Here is a 7908-nt window from a genome sequence, read left to right on the forward strand (position 1 = left end):
CGAATGAAATGTTTTCAAAAACTTTGGCAATCGAACAGGCGGCAAGCGATACTCGATAACGAAACAGCCTGCACTGTCATTTAGGCTGAAGCCTAGATGACAGTGCAGGCTGTCGAAATGTTGCATCTACCTCCCCGTTCTACAAGTATTTTAATGGTGAATGCTCTGACGAACTACAAGCACTTGTACCCCCTCGACGTGAATACCCCCGACAAACCCGACAAGCAGCTAAATCCCACCCCTACAGAGTAGATATTCCTATTCCTTCTACTTCAACAGTTTCTTCCCCAAAACTGTTAGACTTTGGAAATCTCTTCCGGGATTCTGCTTCCCCAACTGTACTGACATGCAGAAGTTCAGGTATAATGTGAACAGACATCTTGCTACTCATCTCCCTTCATAATGCCCCTGCAACTTATGTCGTAGCCCCCTACTTCAAAGTGGAACTGTGCCTTGCTTGGAGTGAAAATTGAATAAAAAAAATTTTAAAGCCTGGATCTAAAACTTTAGAACAATGTTTTATTATTGTTTCTCCACTTTTTACCCCTTTACGGTAAATCTGTAGTTTTTTTACACTCAAAATGGTGGTCGACTGTGACGTCAATTGATCTTCTGCTATTTCAAAGCTTCCAAAATCCGTCCTTTAGTCTACAGAAAACATCTTACTATTAAAAAAAAGTCTACACTTATAATACTTTTATTGTCATCGAAATCTGTGATTCGTCCGTTCGTCAATCAAATCGGTTGATTGCCTGCTCTGGTCGGGAACTTAAATCAAAGAACCAACTGTTGATTTAAATGTAAAACTTAAATTTCAAAGAACCTACTGTTGTTTTTATACGTCGGGCCCTTCTGCTGGTGCGGTGATAAAACTTCTCAAATATACTTGCGATGTGAGGCTGTATAAAAGTGTTAACTTTGGTCTAAATCGGACTGTCTCTTCTTTGATGAGATTTTCTTTTTATTATCAATTTTCGATGCTTATCAGAAGCATTCCAGTACAACCCCTATGTGAGAACACTCCCAGACACATAATGTACATTTCTGTAAAATGTTATAAAAATCGGTCTGGTCGTTTTGGAAGTTCAAAGGGAACTCTCTCTCTCTCTCTCACTCTCACTCTCTCTCTCACACACACACACACACACACACACACACATATACACACACAAAGTGCTTTTTATATATAAGTAGAAACTTCTTTTTACAGTTTGTGAAAATAAAATCATTTTTTATGTCGATGCCTCTATTCAGTGTCAAGATACAATGGATACCCCCGTATGAGTAGCTGCGCAGGTAATTGCGAAGCAAGGGTTGCACAAACTAACCGCCACCTCTCCTGAATCGGCACTGTTGGAGTCGAGTGGCAAGGAAATGTGTAAACCACTGGAAGCAATGCCGAGATAAGCGGAGAGCACATACAGCACTTGGAATTCCCAAATGGTCACCCATTATAGTACTGACCAGGTTTAACGTTGCTTAACTTCTGTGATCTAACAGGAACCGGTGTGTCAACGTGATGATGGATCGAAATATAGCGAAAAGAGCCAAATCTGTCTTAAGATGGCGTACTGTTGCCACATCTGGAAAATCCACTAAAACACACTTTTTTCTGTCTTGACAAGGTATAAAACCAGCTTCGAAATCTAGTGTAAGAGACCTTGCGAGTGTATATCTGCTCTTTCGTTATTTTCATAGAAATTGCTTAATTAAACTCCAATCGTTGGTTCCACATTACACAACATTCACAGTAAGAACTCGTTTCATACTATAATGAAAAAAAAAAGATATTTCTTTTCATGGCAGGTGCTCGACCGAGCTTCTATCAGCTCATTAATTGTAGCTAGTTTTGTACTGTGAACCCTGTATTTAACATGCCTCCCAACCCCGCCCCCCAAAAATGGAAAAAAATCGCGGGAGGGGATAAAAACCGGTGAGAGTGGACAGTACTCAATACTTCCTCTTCGTCCTCACAATTTGTTTCACAGGTGACTATCAAGATATACTGTTATGTCATGATGATGATGGGGAGTGCTCCATCTTGCTGGAAATGCCATTCTTTATTCGTAAACATCTCTTGGAAACATAGCATAGCATGTTATTTAATGGATGGCTGGGACCATCCGATACATAATTGAAAAGAAAAACTTCTTTAAAAAAAGGATAATAAAAGATTGAAAAGATGGGCATCGAATAATCGATTGTCCACCAGTCGAAACGAAAAAATAATTACGTCGTAAACAGAGAAATCGGACGACGATTTTTTTTTGTTTACAAAACAAGGAAACGTGACATTCTTGTAAATTTGGAATGTATATGAAGAGCATGAGAAATGGATTCACGTGTATAATAAAGTCAATAGTCGGTCAGCTGAAGAGAAATCGGTCACGATGTCTCTAGGTCAAGAGGCGGCGAAAGATTGTCAAAACGTGACCAGCAGATACGTTCTCCCTTATTGATAGCAGTGTGATCGACAGGTAGCGTGGAGTGGAAAAAAAAACAAGCAAAAACAAATGCTAATATAAGAGGTGATTTTTGGAGTCCAAGAAGAAAAGAGAGAGCAGAGGGAGGAGAAACACAAGAAGACAAGGTAGAGAAGAGAGAGACGCCGATAGGAGACGTGCATTGTCGAGAGCATAACGTTTCACCCCCCCTCTCCATCACTGAAACGACAGTAAGCCCCACTGTTAAATTTTGAACTATTAAAAATCTCGATGTACAAGAACGAGAAAAAATAATTTCAAAACAAAATATATTTTCATATAAAAAGCCAGCGTGTCTTACGTCTTGATTTGGTATGCTGAGTTACGTCTGATCTTTGTGTGCATGGTAATTTTCTTTCAGTCGGAATCGTTATTTTGACAAGCAGATGACAGCTGAAGAAAGCCGAGAGAGAAAAATGCACAGTCAAGGGGGAAATAACTCTGCCGTCTTAGCCGTTACCATAACAACCAGAAAACTAAACAACATAGACGATCAATAAAAGACGGCTACTTGGTTTTGTTGCAGCGAGGAACTTACTAACAACGACCGTTCCCAACCTAGGGGTCCTGGCGCTATATAACAAGCGTATTCATGTAGCAAGTTGAAATAATTTAAAGAATGCATACATTTAATTGGGACACCCTGTATATATATACAGATAGATAGATAAATAGATAAATAAACGCATGCATACATACATGATGATTGCAACGTCTTGTCAGACGAGTGTCACTCTCTCAGGCACTTAAAGTCCATGAGTCCAAAAATGACTTCAATCGCTACAGGACTATTTTAATAGACAAATGCCTGAGGGAGTATCTGTACACAGATGATGTTACAGAGTTTTAGCTTTGTACGACAGCTAAGTCTCTCTCTCTCTCTCTCTCTCTCTCTCTCTCTCTCTCTCTCTCTCGGTTCAAAATGTTGAGATCCAACAACAAGCAAGAGTAAGATAGCCAGCAACAAGTTAAACTGCAGACCAGCTTAATGCGGGTACTGTTCTCCCGTTTTATATTTTTTTTTAATCAGAGATTTGCTTCTCCTAGAAAGGTTGCCTTCACCACGGTTTACGGGAGCCCTCTCCACCCCAACATACACAAACACACACGGTGCTAGTTGGCCGTTGAGCCCGAAAACATGCGCACATACATACCTACATACCTACATGCATACATACATATGTACATACATACATACTTAAAGAATAAAAACACAGAATATGTCAAAGAAAAACAAATGAATAAAAATTAAAATAAACCAAATATATAGCAAAATAAAAAGCCTTAATAAGCTAAAGAAATAAGTGTATACCCATCTAAATAAAAAAAATCAAACAGTATATAAAAATATTATATTATATAAAATAAAAAGTATAAGAGCCGTAGATGAGGATATATAAAATATTATTATACAAATTATTATGAGTGTATATTATAAGTATATATATATAAATACATATATATAGTGCATATATGTATATATACATATATATTACATACATACATACATACATACATACAGCTTTTGAGACTTTACAGGACCGATCGCCACAGTCGATTGAAAATTCTTGGGGCTACTAAAAGTCGCCTGCCAAGTGATAAAATTTCTTTAAATAAAGAAACGGGAAAACCTCATTTATTTTACGACCCTAAAATATACGGTGACTTAGAATGACCTATGTCTCATCATTTGTGAATTCTTTCATCTCTAGCTGTGAGACCATTGGAATATCGTATTGAAAAAAGAGTGGTCACACTAAAGGTCAACAAGAGGTCCAATTTACACATTCAGCGTGTAGTCAAAATGTCGCCTTCATTTAGCTCTCTGATTTTGAAATTCATTTAGAAGAAAATTCTTCGACGCTACAACTGCATACACTTCATGCTTACAAAAGTTAAGACGAACATTTGAAAGAGGGGAAAAAACGCATCGTTCCGTCAAGCACGTACCGAAAATTAAATTATACAACAAGTAAGTAATCATATTTTTCTCAATTATATAAATTCAGATATTTGCATACTCTTTTTTGCGCAACTTTCAAAAAATCATCGATACCCAATTTTAAAAATAATATTCTAAATTTAGATTGTTGTTCCGACGATAATTCTTTGTTTCTGTTCTATATCAAATTTTTTTTTCCATAAATTAAAAAGAAAAATTGACCGCTTAAATTTTAAAGATATTAAACCATGCCGAGTTTCTCAGAAATCAAGTTCATTTCAGCTAAATGGTATTTTTTTTAATATCGGAGATTTCGGGTCACGGAGATCTCGTAACAGATTTCAGTCCACAATCGTGAATACCCGGAGATTTCGTAACACATTTTTTTCAACACCCACAGTTTAGGCTAGATATTTTAATTTTTGTATGAAATTTTACGACATAATTTGGGTATCGGAAGAATAGTCTGTTGATATTTTTATTAAGAATAAAGATGAAAAAAAAATTTAATTGAATGATTTTTCGGACAACAAATTTTTTCAACACCTACGGTTTAGGTCTTTTTTAATATCCATGGGTGTTGAAAAAATGTGTTGGTCGAAAAACCATTCAATTAATTTATTTTTTCTTCTTTATTCTCCTGGTACGAGATCTCCGTGGCCTGAAATCCTCGCCTACCATTTTGTTTTTATATACACGTGTGGATTTTTAAAGAAAAAGGATTTTTGTAATTCTGGCTATCTGTAATGAACATTTTCAACCAAATTTTAAAAATATCGATGCGTTGATTTTGTTTTCTTTCTTTCACTTTGTGTCTCTTTATGTATTTTTTCAAAATGACAAAACGTGTACTGATAATGATTTAAACTCTTCGAAATTATATCAAAGATGATTATAATAATTTCTTGATGTGTTGTAAAATTATTTACTATTATTGACTGAAACAAAGTCGGACGAGTAAAAATATTTTGGGGCGAGTAACTTTTCCTTCACACTCGATATTTTATATATATATATATATATATATATATATATATATATATATATTATGAGTATATATAAAATATTATATTATATAAAATAAACAGTATAAAAGCCGTGGATGAGACAAAGATGCAAAAAAAAGAAAAAAAAGAAAAGAAAAAAAGTCCCATTATTTCAATTTTCCCTACAATCACCCTAAACTATTTATTACCCCAACAGTCTACAAAACGAAAGGTCAAAAGTCAGAAAAGGAGAGAGATCTAACCACACAGACATTGTAACGCGACGCATGTTAGATTCCTTTTATTTTTATATAGAAAACGATCGCAATTTTATAATTATGGACCCATGGGGAAACTTAAAACGGTGTATATGGTCAATTTGCTTGTCTCCGGTTCAACGAAGCGTGAAAGCATATAACATTCCCGCCAAAAGTCGCTTGTCTTCTTCTCCCTTCAAGCGATTTGTCGTAAAAAGTCATTTTTTATTTTTTACGTTATTTTCTTAACTGTCAGCAAATCATTGTCTTCCAACATCTCAACTGGTGAATAGAATCTTTTGTTTTCAGAAGGCGATGGCAAATGAGTTATATATATATATATATATATATATATATATATATATATATATATATATATATATATATATATATATATATATATATATGTGTGTGTGTGTGTGTGATGGGGGGTTCATCTTTGTCTTAATGTCATTTACTTATTTGTTTATGCATTTATAAATTAGTTTCATGGATGGTCGCTATCTTGTTTTATGTCTTCATGCGTGTCTTCCTTTTTTCTTTTTCTTTCTTGTTTTTTTTTTTTTTGATTAATGGATCAGGAAAATAAGAGTCGATAAATCGAGATAATAACCGAAGAACACGTTGTCCGCTGAAGAGTATAGCAAGATAGCTATCACAATAATCAAGATAATAACCCGAAATGAAATCTGTTATCGAAATATGATTGTATCGGTGCAACTATTCTTCCTCGTTTTGTTCGTTTTCGCCACGTTGGTATTATTATTAATATTATTATTAGTCATACGGTATAATCACGTTGACACACCGGTTTTCATCAGATCACCGAAGTTAAGCAACGTTGAGCCTGGCTAATACCAGATGGGTGACCATTTGGGAATTCTAGGCGCTGTAGGTTCTCTCCGCTTATCTCGGCATTGTTTCCAGTCGTCTTGTACCTCAACTTGCCACTGGTATGCAACAATGTTGACTCAGGAGAGGCGTGGTTGGAGATTGCGCAACTCTTGCCACACAAATTTCACGCGCAGGCACCCTTACAGTGGATATCCATAGTCTGTCAAGGCTGAAGGAAGCCTTTATTATTATTATTATTATTAGTAGTAGTAGTAGTAGTAGTAGTAGTAGTAGTATGTCCTCACTAGGAGTAATCACACAAGCCATCATCATCTTTAAGAACAGCATGTGACGTTCTCTGAAGTCTGAGTGACAAGTCTCCTCAGATTTCCAGTACTCTCCGCTTCTTTCTATAACATTTGCCAATAAATTTGCGTTATCGCAACAGCCTCTAACCATTGATTTGTCGCTGGCAGCGGCCATTGGTCTCCACTGGAATCTGAGTGGCAGTAAGCCTCCACAAGTTCCCAGTTCTCTTCCCACTTATCCACCGGAGGTCTGGTCAGCACTCTCTTCTCGGTTTTTCCATCCTCCTTGATCCTTCTCGACTATTCGGCATCACCCTTCTTTTTAATCATTATTAAGTTTTTTTTATTACATCATCATCATCATTATTATTATTATTATTATTATTATTATTATTATTATTGTTATCATCATCATCATCATCATCATCATCATTATTATTATTATTATTATCATTATTATAGCAGACAGTCTATTATCCAGTCAGCAGGAGGTGACAGTGGTTAACGGTTTAACGACAAGGACTGACGACCTGGATGTTTTAAGTTCGAATCCAGTTCCTTCCGCAAGAATTACTTTTACTTTGGATTTTGCCAAACTTCATTCGGTCCCTCGTATAATTACGTATGCCTTTCTGGAACTAATTCTGACGACAAATATATCGGAGAAACCAATGCCAACAATAAAATCTTGGGATTCATACGATATGATGATGATGATGATGCTGATGACGATGATGACGATCTGGTTGGCGATGTATTTCCTCCTCCCTACTAGTTTTTTTTACTCACAGAAGAGACGTTGCTAGTCTATGTCGATTCTATCATTATATTTATGGCAAGTGCTCGGATGAGCATCAATCGATGGTACGCTCCTGTAAAACATTGATGACAAATACTTGTCTATCTGCAACCGCTGCCAAGAATTTCAATTACTCTCTGTCTGTCTATCTAAAACTGAACGAAAGTTCCTTGAGCAAAGCTTCGTTAATAGAGCTGCTCCTCTGTGGAACGCAATACCACGGAACCACTTTCCAGCTGACTATAATATGGTTGTTTTCAAGTCCAACGTAAACAAATTCTTGTTGAACCGTCATCGTA

At 36.1% G+C, this 7908-nt stretch overlaps 1 pseudogene; it reads left to right on the forward strand.

Annotated features, from left to right (window-relative positions):
• Window positions 1-6449: 6449 nt before the first annotated feature.
• Window positions 6450-6566, forward strand: LOC145260147 (5S ribosomal RNA; annotated as a pseudogene).
• Window positions 6567-7908: the final 1342 nt, after the last annotated feature.

Source organism: Euprymna scolopes, chromosome 35 (assembly GCF_053919585.1).
Source record: "Euprymna scolopes isolate OS-2025 chromosome 35, ASM5391958v1, whole genome shotgun sequence".
NCBI classification, from domain to species: domain Eukaryota; kingdom Metazoa; phylum Mollusca; class Cephalopoda; order Sepiida; family Sepiolidae; genus Euprymna; species Euprymna scolopes.